The sequence below is a fragment of the Urocitellus parryii genome, chromosome 5 (genome assembly GCF_045843805.1).
Source record: "Urocitellus parryii isolate mUroPar1 chromosome 5, mUroPar1.hap1, whole genome shotgun sequence".
Taxonomy (NCBI): domain Eukaryota; kingdom Metazoa; phylum Chordata; class Mammalia; order Rodentia; family Sciuridae; genus Urocitellus; species Urocitellus parryii.
The window spans coordinates 3,801,939-3,814,886 of NC_135535.1; the positions used below are offsets into that span (position 1 = coordinate 3,801,939).

The 12,948-nt window shown below is 47.9% G+C and overlaps 1 protein-coding gene across 3 annotated transcripts in view; it reads right to left on the bottom strand.

The window, feature by feature from the left end:
- Positions 1-12,948, bottom strand: part of Ppara (peroxisome proliferator activated receptor alpha) — a 61,619-nt gene that overhangs the window by 30,333 nt on the left and 18,338 nt on the right. The window lies entirely within an intron of this gene.

Consider the following 12,948-nt stretch of genomic DNA (forward strand, 5'->3'; position numbering starts at 1 on the left):
TGGGCACCCACTCCAGCCGTGGAAGCTGTCCCTGCTGATTCGGCACTAGGGCCCCACCCTCTGCCCTCGTGGGGGGTCACTGGTCATCACTGTCACCCCACCACTGCCTCCTTTGCTTTCTGTCCACCTCCCTGAGCCCAGCCGGCTCACCCACCATCCACCTTGGCTGACTGGGAGACATTTAGCTTCTGGAACAGTTTTCCATCTGCAAACGGTCACAGGAAGCCTACCGCTCGCCTCACAGAAAGGGTACCAGGAGGTGCGAACTGCCACGGGCCGTGGCTCAACACAAGGCAATGTGTCACCTGAGACCACAATGCGCCCGGGTCTTCTGACCGAGTGACGAGCACTTTGCAGAGCTAGCGTGGGTCCAGGAGTGCACTCGGGAGCTGCACTTCTGCACTGCAGGTTTGCTCACACAAACAACGACTTTAAGTGTAAAGATGCTGGGAAGCTGTGGCTCCCTCGGGACAAGTCACACATTTTTGTGAAATTCACCTCTCATGCTTGGAAATCTGACAAATCATCCTAGGTGATAGTAACCCAAAGGGAAAAATAACAGGGAATCATCAGCGTTTTTGCAGGATTTAGAAAGCTTCCTTATTGACCACAAAAACCATGCTGAGGATCTGCACCTGTTTTCTATCATCCTTTGGGAGGTGGTGCGGGTCAGGCCCAGGGCCCAGCACGTGACGCACTCCCTTGCACCGAGCTGCACCTCGACTCTTCCGGGATATTTGGTTGTGCTTGGATCTGATGGAAGACTCCTTCAGGCAGTAGGCAAGATAATGGGTAGCAAGCACTACTTGGCCTATTTTCACCATGAACAAAACAAGTTCAAAAGCCACAGTCGTTGACTCAATACATGGGCCATAAAGTTCATCCTTCATGAACTTCAGCTGGCGGAGTCTGTTTGCGTGGCTCGGAGCGCCCCTGTTTCCACCCTACCAGAGGCTCTCCTGGGCAGCTGCAGATGCTCACTGAGTTGCTGTCCCTCCCCCAGAACATTCCTCGGCCTGGCAGGGACATTCCAGCAACACAGGCTGCTTCCTCTGTCTGCCTCTGGGGAGTCGGGAGGTTCTGAATCTTATGATCTGACCTCTCAGTGCTTTGAAAACATAGCAGGTCTACTCAGGGAAATGCTGTTGCTGCTGTCAATGAGCTGGACAGACACGGGGGCAGAGGACTTGGCCTGAGCTGTGGCAGGAGGGCCGGGCAGTCTCACAGGTCACTGAACACAGTGGCCCTCTTCCTCCAACCAGAGCAGATGAGAGTGCTTTTCTCTGAACGAGTCCCTCAGATAGCAAAGGTCCCAAGGTACACCCCAACCTGTATGCCCTGTGGCTCCAGCTCACCCTGGCTTATTCCAGGGGACAGTCCCCTGCACTTCCATCAGTGCCCACAGAATGCTGCCATGGCCTGGTCCCTTGAGAACAGCAAACCAGGCCAGCCCATGACGGTGCCCCATGCCTCCAGAAGTGCTCTGGGGAACAGAGTGGTAAGATTCTGCCATGGAACATTCCTTTGGGAACCGTGGAGCAGAGGATGAGCAAACCACAGGACGCCTGAAGCGCAAGAGCAACAGATGCATGTGCAGTTGGAGGCCGGGGGTCTAAGGTCCTTGACAGCCTTTAACCCCAGGAGCTGTGCACACGGCCAGGGCTCAGATGCATGAAGAATGGGCTAAAATGAGCTGTTGATGGTGTGACGAGCACTTGGGTGAAGCCACGGCTCAGCCCCTTATCCTCTGAGGACCCCAGGCCTGGGGCCTATGCTGGTGCAGCCCTAGGTGTATGTGGAGGTGTCCCCTCTTGTGCCTGTCCCTTCCAGGGGACTGTGAAAAGCCCATGGGCCTGGTGAAAGCAAAAAAAGCATCCATCTCCTCTTTACACATGTACTTCCAGTTGGGCCCCAACTGTGTGGCAGGCGACTGGCAGCTAATCACACCACCTAGCACAGAACAAGCACTTGTGAACGGCTGCTCCATTAGCAGCCCTGTGAGGGTCTATGGGCACTCACCTGGGGTCTGTATGGCTGCCACGGCCTGAGACCCCCAGACAGCAAAAATACAGGGACATTTAGAACAAAGTCAAAGGGATTCCCTGTTGGAAAAGTGATCCATGATTTGCAGAATGGATCAGCCCTGAAATCGTCACAGGGGCTGAAAAAAGCCCACAGAGGGGAAAAAAATAAGTATAACCCTGAAGAGCAGGTCCTATGCCAGTGTTCAGACCCTTGAAGAGCAAGGGGGAGAGCAGAATGCTCTGGGTTAGCCCTCTGTGCTGAGGGTCTGACAGCCTGGCTTACCAGGGACCTGGGCTTTGCATGGAAACTAGCACATAGTACATGCTCAATAAAGTGCACAGCAAAGGAGAGGAGCGAATTATTCATCTGACTCCCTTAGAAGCTATGACCTGTAGTCTCAGCTATGTAGGAGGCTGAGACAGAAGGATCATGAGTTCAAGTCCAGCCTGGGTAACTTAGTGAGACCCCATCTCAAAAAGAGAGAAATTTCATCACTTGGGTGGAATAAAAAAAGACTAAGTGGGGCTGGGGTTGTGGCTCAGAGATGGAGCACTTGCCTTGCATGTGTGAGGCCCTGAGTCTGATCCTCAGCACCACATAAAAATAAATAAATGAACAAAATAAAGGTATTGTGTCCATCTACAACCAACCAACCAAACAAATAAATAAATAAAAGACTAAGGGGAGCTGAGGCTATGGCTCAGTGGTACAGCACCTGCCTCGCACATGTGAGGCACTGGGTTTGATACTCAGCCCCACATAGATAAAAGTTATGGTGTCCACTTAAAACAAAAATATTTTTTAAAAAAAGACTAAGGAGAAGTCACTTCCCCTTGGCTCCCTCACGGCACCCACCGTGTTCAACCCATCTTCACTCCACCTTATAAAATGGAGTTTTCCCAGACCTAGAAGCACTTTGTACATATTTTCAAAAATTACATATTAAGGGGCTGGGGTTGTGGCTTAGCGGTAGAGCGCTTGCCTTGCACATGATGGCACTGGTTCGATCCTCAGCACCACATAAAAATAAGTGAGGATATTGTGTCCATCTACAACTAAAAAAATATTTTAAAAAAATATATTTTTTTAAGAGAGAGTGAGAGAGGAGAGAGAGTGAGAGAGAGAATTTTTAATATTTATTTTTTAGTTCTCAGCAGACACAACATCTTTGTTGGTATGTGGTGCTGAGGATCGAACCCAGGCCGCACGCATGCCAGGCGAGCACGCTACTGCTTGAGCCACATCCCCAGCCCCTAAAAATTATATATTAAGTAGCAGGGGGCTTGATGCTGCCCGACTGTGAAAACAGTTCTACATGCTGTAGGATCCGATCCCTCAGGGAAAGAACAGCTGGGAGGGTCTGGAGCTCTCCACCCAGAACTCACTTGCCATGACACATCCGGGTGGACAGCTGCGTTGGTAGGTCCTTCCCCTGGTCCTCCTGCCACTCACCCTCCCTCGGGGCACTGCAGGAGTCCCTCTGCTGGCTCTGCTCTGTGTCATTCCACCACCCTACAGGAGCCTCTCTGGGACCCCTTGGCTAGAGGAAGTCTCCTGCGCCTTTGGAGAGCAGTTTAATGACAGAAGGTGGAAGTCTCGTCAAAGGAGCAGCGATGGACGGCCACCAGACACAGGTCTTTCTCTTTTCCACCCAATTCACTGCCTCGCCAGAGTCTGTAGGCATTTTAGATTTGCATTTCGTATTTAGAAGTTCTTTGGCTCAATTTGTGGGCCACGTGCCCAAATAACATTTCAGAAAAGACAAACAAACAAAAGCTGCAGTGCCCTCTGAACGTTCACCTAGTACCCAGGGTTCTGGAAATAGATTAATCATTAGCATCTGCACAATGATTAACAAGCCAACCGTCGTCGGTGCAGAGAATGCCGGAAACACCTTCCAACAGGGAGCCAAGGACAGGCGTTTCAGTACACCCAGTCTAACGGGTTACACACAGCTTGTGCATCGCCTAGCTTGAGCTACAGGCATCTAGATCTTTCCCGACGATGCTGAAGGCACTGAACTAGAAATCCTGTGGGCATGTGGAAAAAGCCCGTGGTGGCGTGGGAGAGCAGCTCCGGGGCTCAGGCCTCAAGAACTTCAGGGGCCAAAGGCACCTTCCCATCCACTTCCAAGACACCCACCCTGTGATGGCGTTGTCACTGCCATTTCAGTCCCAGCACTGCCCTCCAGCTTGCTGAAAGCCGTGGGCTCTTGTTTGTTGATGTCATCTCGCCCTGTGGATGGTGAGGTCAAAACAACCAGAGAAAAGTGGCACGTCTGGGCACGTCTGGGCCTGTGCGATGGAGGTTGGGTGAGCCATGAGTCTGTCCCAGGATGGGAAGTGACTGCAGGGACATCTGCACTGCCACTCTGAGGCTCCACTCTGCACAGACACAAGTGCAGTGGCAGAGGGGAGGCTGCGGCAGTTGGCAGCCAAGGATCGGTGGCCTCCCGGGACACTCCTGAATGTGCTGAGCCAGTTCACGATGACACTGCAGATCAAGGAAGGCCCCCTGGTGTCTGACAGAAACATCTCAGGTACCCAGCAGGGGACCTTCATGAGACTGAGCCCTTCCTTTTCAAAATTAAACTGATGGTCCCCTTTGGGAGGGGAGACCGTGCTTCATGAACTCCGTGGACCATATGTGTGCACCGCAGCCTTTGGCTGTGTTTGTCACTGGAGGCCAAAGACAGGCAGACTCAGCCCTGAGAGAGCTGTGGCCCCAGGGCCTGGGGCAGGAGGCGTGTGGCAACAGAGCAGGAAGCAGGGACGTGGAGAAAAGCAGAGTGTTCTGAGCATGCCCTCAATAAAGTTGCATGTATTTTTCTTTAATTTTCCTGATATGGGAGCTGGGTGGGTGGGTATTTTGGTCCCATTATCAGGAGAAAGAGACAGAGGTTCAGAGAGGCAAGAAACATGCCCAACTAATAAGAAAGAGACACAAGTCAGCCAATATTTGCAAATGCTGTGTGGCACGTAGGGAGCCCTGGAGGGTGGTGGGTGTCCAGAGGAAGGGATGCCCAAGGCGGAGCCGACAAGGTGGAGGTTCAGCAGGAAAACCCAACAGGAGCAGGGCAGAGGCACCCCTGGATAAGGGAACAGCTGAGCTGCACATGTGGCCTACGATGTCTTGAGGAAGCAGCTGGCAGCGAGGAGCTGGCTGCACCAGGGACTGGGGATGGGGCTTGGACGGCGGGCTCTGGCCTGGGTAACTGAGGTGACCTCCAGAATACAAAGAGCAGAGCACTGTCTGCTGTGGGTGGGGATGAATGAGCTCAGCTTGAAACTATTGTCTAAGGCACCCAAGGAACGCATGCCCGGCCTGTTGGCCTCTCCGCTGAGGAGTGAGTGGCCAGATGGCCTTCGTCCCCAAGGTTCCCAGCAGCAGCTACTGAGGAGGCAAGCCCACCTCAGGGAAGGCACGCTAGGACCTGGAAGCTCAGCGCCCACCCCTGTGGATCAGGGTGCAAGGCCTGCCCCTTCCTCCCTCCTCACGGGCCCACCCCCACACCTCCGTCCTTTAACCCTGGCCTACCCCTGCCCAGACTGCCACCGCACAGGCAGAGCCGGGCCTTACTGCTGTGCCTTACACAGCTTCCAACTCAAGTTCACCGATGGCATCAGCCTGCGAGCCCAAGACCACTGCCAATCCTCCCCGGCCGGCTTCCCAGGCAGCTCCCTGGGAGCTCAGCTTTCCTCAGGACCAAGAGGAGCCAACCACACGGGAAGACCACGACTTCGGCTGCATCCTACACTCTAAAGGGAGCTCTGGATTCGTGGTTTCCAAAAGCTGACCGAGGAGGGTCCACCTTAAACCTTCCTCCCTCAGTTCTTAGATCAAGCCGGGGGGATCGTCTTGGCCAGGACAGATGAGTTCTGCACGTGCAGCACTGAAAGATCAGAACCACAAAGTGGAATAGAAAGTGGAATAGAAAGATGGAAAATGCGAGAAGTGAGAGGACCAGGCCACTGAGAGGAAGCAGCCACAGGGCAGGAGCTCCAGAGAGCGGAGCGGAGAAGGCAGAGCACAGGAGAGTGTGACCAGGGAACAAGAGAGCCCAGGGATCTCCAGGTGACAGAGTCTGACACAGACACAAGCAAGTCCAGTCACTGGGGAATTTTAGGATGCACAGGGGCCAAAGTGGGGTCTTCAAGGTTTCAGAGGGGGAAACACCATGCGGAAAGGACTGAGCACCAGAAAGCATTCGGGTTCTCAGGAGCAACACGGGGAGCCCAAACCAACCAGCCACGGCCTCCAAATGTTCAGGACAGAGACTGGCTCCTCACTGGGTAGCCTGAGGCCCTGTGCGCGGTGCTGCAGCTGCGTTTCGCCCAGCTCTGGGACCCTCCTGGGAGCCTGGCACTTACCTCCCTTGGGGGAATGCTGGTGAAGGTGGTTTACCAGGCCAGGTGACTCACGGTGCCTCTTCTGGACACTGTATTGAGTGGGGTTCAAAGCTGCCTGCGTCTCCTGTGCCTGCGTCTTTACAGTGTTCCAGGTGCCGCAGCCCAACTCCAGCCACCTTTCAGACACCATGCCATACACATGGTGAAGACACACACTGAGAACGGTGGTGGTGACCAACACCTGCTGTCCACGGTGGCAAGCACCAATGTCCACTAACTCATCCCCATGCGGCCACACGGGAAGCACAGTTTCCCTGTTTACTTTACAGATAAGGAAACCAAAGTACAGAGAGGTCACAATAACATGCCCAGGGGCTCCGAACTGCAGGGCATGGTGAACCCGGGCATCCACCTCTGATTTTTTTTTTTTTTTTTTTTTTAAAGAGAGAGTGAGAGAGGAGAGAAAGAGAGAGAGAGAAAGAATTTTTTTAATATTTATTTTTAGTTCTCGGCGGACACAACATCTTTGTTGGTATGTGGTGCTGAGGATCGAACCCGGGCCGCACGCATGCCAGGCGAGCGCGCTACCGCTTGAGCCACATCCCCAGCCCCCACCTCTGATTTTTAATGCCTTTCTTGCTTTAGGCGTTAACATGCGGAGTGAATTTGGATCTGATGGACCTTTTAGGATATCAAATAAAGGTCCCAACTCTCCTGTTGGTATGCCTAGATAAGGCCTTATCCAATTTATGTCTCCTAATAACTTTTGAAAGTCGTTATGTGATTTGAGTTGATCTACTCGTATTTGAATTTTTGGTGGATGGACCATGGTTGAGGATCATAGAACTCCTAAATAATTAATTGGAAAATTTAATTGTACTTTATCTATTGCTATCTCTAGATTATAATTTTTTAATAAATTTGTAAGTGTGGCATAACATTCTAGCAATGTGTTTTTATCTTTATGTGCTAACAATGCATCATCCATATAGTGAAATATTTGTAGTTCAGGATTTTGATTTCTAAGTGGCTGGATTGCTTTGTTAACATAAATTTGACACATAGTTAGACTGTTAGCCATCCCTTGGGGGAGTACTTTCCATTCATATCTCTGATCGGGACCTTCATGATTCAGTGCAGGGATAGTAAATGCAAAACGTGGACTATCCTCAGGATGAATTGGAATTGAAAAAAAACAATCTTTAATATCTATAGCTAAAACATACCAGGTTTTTGGCAAAGCAGACAATTGGGGAATCCCCGATTGGGCAGGTCCCATAATAACCATCTCAATATTAATGGCTCTTAAATCTTGCAATAATCTCCATTTACCAGATTTCTTTTTGATGACAAAAATGGGAGTATTATGGGGAGATACAGAAGGTTGTATATGTCCCTCCGCTAATTGTTGTTTGACCAGGTCATGGGCTGCTTGTATCTTTTCTTTAGTCAGGGACCACTGAGGAACCCATACTGGTCTTTTTGATTTCCAAGTAATTTTTATTGTCTCAGTGACCCTTTCTGAAAATCTAATCCATGTCTCTCTGTTTCTTGATCTATTTGTATTGGCACTGCTATAACTTGTTCTTGTTCTCCTATTTCCTTTCCTAAAACTTTGTCTAGCCCTAGTAGTGGGCGCGTTAGGATTGATGTTATTTGTTAATGTCAAACCTAATTGATCTAGGACATCTCATCCCCATAAATTTATAGGAAGATGATCCAATACATAGGGCTGTATAGTTCCTTCACATCCTTCAGGATCCTTCCAATCTAATACCATTGCACTTCTATGGGGATTAGTCACCACTCCTAGGCCTCGAAGTGTTTGAGTGGCTTGTTGTAATGGCCAATGTTTTGGACATTCTTGATGAGAGATGATGCTAAGGTCTGTACCTGTATCCAGTAGCCCATTAAATTCATGTCCTTGAATATTTAGTTTTAGCATTGGGCAAGAGTCTAAATTTAAAGAAAGCATAGCCCAATCTACACCTGTGGAGCCTAATCCCCTGGAACCTCTTTCCATAGTACTACTGGAAAATTTATCATGTAGGCTGGGTATTATTAATAACTGTGCTATTCTATCTCCTGGTGAAATTACTGATATATCCCTTGGAGAACTGGCTATAATTTTTATTTCACCTTCATAATTAGGATCAATTACCCCAGGACTTATCATAAGTCCTTTTAGAGTAGAAGACCTGTGTCCCAATAATAAGCCTACTGTTCCTTGGGAAAGAGGCCCTTTTACCCCTGTGGGAATGATTTGAACTCTCATCTCTGGAGTTAGTACTGTTCTGTTGGAGGTGCAGATGTCCAATCCTGTGCTTCCTCTGGTTTGTCTAGTGAGGGATCTGATGGACAATGTGTCCTGGGCACTACCCTGATGGGGTTGCTGGGTTCCTCCAGTGCTCCGTATATTTGTGGTCTTGGGCCCTGGAGCATTGGGCCCCCCTGTCCATTTTTTGGCAATGGAGCCCGATGCCTTTCTCCACGATATCGTGGGTAAACACCTGGTCCTTGTCCGTTTTTTGATACCAGAGTACCCTCTATGGTGGTTTGAGAACGGCATTCATTAGCCCAATGTCTCCCTCTATGGCATCGTGGGCAAATACCTGGTATTCTACCCCTTTGATACCTAGTTTTGTTAAACCCTCCTCCTATGGGGCAACTCCTTTCAAAATGTCCTGTTTGTTCACAATTGTAGCATGTTTTTGGCCTGGCATCTAAAGCCTGCTGTACTGCAGCTGCCAAGACTTGCCCTTGTTCATTAATGTCTCTACATAATTTGTGTTTAAATCTTCATGTTTCCATGGTCTAATGGCCTCCTTGCACCAACAATTTGCTTGTTCAAGGGCTAGCTGTTTAATTAATGGCATTGCTTGCTCTGTATCCCCCAAAACTCTGGCAGCTGTTTGAATAAGCCTATCTACAAATTCAGCGTAAGGTTCATTAGCTCCTTGTATTACCTTAGATAATTGACCTTGTCAATCTCCACGTCCTTGTAAAGTCTTCCATGCCCTAACTGCATCTGCAGCAATCTGTGAGTATATGGCAGGATCATATGCAATTTATTGCAGCTGACCCTCATAAGGTCCTTTTCCTAACAACATATCTAGATTTCTCTGAGGATATCTGGCTGCTGCATTTTGCCTAGCCGTCTCCGTGCAAAATTCCTCATTGGCAACCTTCCATAACAGGTATTGTCCTCCATTTAGCACAGCTTTACACATACTAGTCCAATCTGCTGGCGTCATGTCCAACTTGGTAATGGATTCTACCAAGCTTACAGTGAAGGGTGCTTGAGGACCATAGGTTGTTACAGCCTCTTTTAGCTGCTTCACTGTTTTGAAATCTGAAACATGGTGATTTCGCTACCCTCTTGCCGCCTCAAATACAGGGCATGCTAATCTTTGAGGTCCTGTCTCAGGATCCCATCTATCAACTATGGTGGTTGAGGGCCATTCAGCATATGTTGTCTCCATAGGTTGAGCTGTTGGTTGGACACTTACGCCCTCTGGTGATAGAAAGGTGTTAGTAGAAGCCTCCTGTTGTAACTTCTCTCCGGATAGCCCCTCCTTCTCTATAAACTTTTTTCCCCTGTCTGACTAACTCGAGAGACTTCCTCTTTTACTTCATTTAAAATGTCTTCTCCTAGACTAAGCAAACAAGATTGTACCAATGTCCATAATGGTAATGTGCCAACTGGCAGAGTTCCTGGGCTTTCCTTTTGTATCTTTTTTAAATCTTCACCATGATGGTTCCATTGTGATATATTTAACAACCCCTCTTTAATGAACCATGGGCTACACCTTTTTATCGTCTTAATGTATGCCCTGACTGTTCTTGATTTTACTCAGATGCTTCCTTCCTCTAGCACTTTACTTAACGCCCTTTTGGTTTGGTTCTTATTAATTTTTAATTCCATATTTCTGTGATGAAGATACCCCTCACTAAGATAATGCAAAACAAAACCGAGACAGAATGAAACAAAAATGGAACAAAAATTCATTCTATCAGCCTTCTATCCTCCTGAAATGTCCATCCGTCCTTTCTCCCTATCTGTTCCTCAGACACAAATAGTTCTTCCTCAGATGTGAGCGGTTTTTCTTCCGTCCCACCCATCTCCAGGGACTGGCAACTTAAAACAAAAGCGAAACAAAAGGAAAGAAGAATCTTTAAATGGCTACCCATCCTCTCGCACTGCCCTCAGGAGCGAGCAGTTTACCTTATCACTTACCTCAGGCGTTCCACACACGGGCCACCAAATGCCGCAGTCTGGCTGGGCACAAATCATGAGCCACTCAAGCTGGAACAAACTTTATTTCCAAACTCCCCGAATGCCACCCACGCGGGTCTTCCAGGAATACCACACACCAACCGGAAAATCCCTCCTCTGGAACTTCCCCAACCAATGGCAACTCTCCAGGAATCCCTGCGAGAACTCCACAGTAGTGGGCGCCCCAGGTGGACAGCAGGGGTCTAATATACAATTGAATACACAGCTTAACATAACCATCAACCACTCCCTTCTGGCAACAATGCCATGCATTCCGACTTGGTTGTGGCTCTCAGCACTCTGGGCCTCGGGATGATTCCCTGCTGATGGCCTCTTAGCTTGCACACCCCATGTCAGGGGGTCCAGACCTGATGGGCCAGCTTCTCCATCCAGAGGATGCTCTTCCTTCCCCCATCTGCACTCAGAGCAGATGCTTCACTGTGTCAATGACTGTTGTTTATAGCCTACAGTAAAATTTAGGGATGAGAAAAACCCACAGTATCATTCTAATTTGCTGTAAAGCAAAGGCTGGAAGTTTGAGCTAAGGAGGAAATGAAGGTGAAGACCCCTGAGCTCTTGGTAGTGGAGATCTGCTGACTCAGCTGACTGTGTCATCATGAAGCCAGATTTAAAGTTAGGTAGTCAGTGTAGTTAGGTAAATCAGGTCTAATATCGAGTGAAATCTAAAATGGAGGCCATGCTGAGAATGATTCAGGGAAATGCAGGACAACTCATGGAATGTTAATGAAGTCCGAAAAGGCCCTAGGCCAAAGTCCACCTCAAAGAAGTGTTAATGAATAGCCCCCAGCAAACTTAAAGATAGCCCATCACAAAGAAGTGTCCCACCCCTCAGGGCCTTCCAACCTACATTCCATCCCAAAACTATAAAAAGGGGAAACAACCGCACTTCCACGGATTCCACCTCTTGGGTCCCCTTCTTCCTCCAGGAGAAGTCTTTTCTGCTGTCCTTTAATAAACTTCTAATTTCTACTCTGACCTTGCCTCGGCGTGCTTCTTTGGTGTTATTCTTCAACATTGGGGAAGCAAGAACTCATCACCGGTCAACAGCGGTAACAAAAGTAAGATTTAAAAAACTTAAAAGGGCTAAACATGTAGCTCAGTGGTAGACAGCTTGCCTAGCATGTGTGAGATCCTAGATTCAACCCCCAGTTCCTGCCACTCCCTCATTAATTGGCATATAACTGGCATACAAAATTTGTGCATATTTAAAGAGTACAAATTGGGTAAGTTTTGACATAAGTTTACATCCAGGAAACCACCATCGCAATCAAGAATGGTCCCCTCTTGTCCTTCCATGTCCACCCCTCTGGTCTGCTGTCACTACAGATTAGTTTGCCTTTTAGATAAGCCAGCTTTAAACTCTTTCCATTTACATAAGCAAGCTTTCATTAACATGATAATATCTACTTTTATTGTATAAGCAAGCTTTTAAAATTCACTGCTCTCATGAGAGTCAGGCTGGGAATTCTGCTCCTCTGTTGACAGGTCTGTTCAAATCTTTGGCCAGTTTTTAAAGCCGGGTCATTTATTTTCTTTCAGGAGAGTTTGACAGTTCTTTCCGTATTCTGGTTATAATTCCTTTATCGAGTATATGTTTTCCAAGGACTTAGTCCCAATCTGTTACTTTTTATTTTCCTAAAATTATCTTTTGAAGAGCAAGTTTCCCTTTTGATAAAGTCCAACTTACTATTTTTGTCTTTTATGAATGGGGTTATTGGTGCCATATCTGTGACGTCTTTGCTAACCCCGGGTCACAAAGATTTTCTCCTATTTTCTTCTAGAAGTTCTATAGTTTTAGATTTTACATTTAGATCTATGATCTATTTGTAGTTAATATTTGTTATCTGGTGTGAGGTAGGGATTGAGTTCATTTTGGGCATATAGGTAACACATCACTTTCTAAATTTATTGAAACCTATTTTACAACTCAGATTATGGTCTATATTGATAAATTTTCTGTATGCAATGAAAAAATAACATATATCCTGCTATTGTTGTCAATGAGATCAAGTTGGTTGAGAATGTTATTTTATAGGCTGATCTGTGTTTGTTCTGTGAATCTGAGTATACTTGTGTGTTGGCCCAGTTCTCCTTGAAGTTCTACCTCTGCTAGTTAAAGCTCTGCTATTAGATGCATAGACTCTGATGACCGGTAAATCTTTCTAATGAGTTGACCCCACTATTTCTTCCAAGTTTTTTTGTATCACTCCTCTTTTTTCCCCCAGGGTCTTCAATTATACATACATTAAGTTGCTTAAGGCTATTCCACAGTTAACT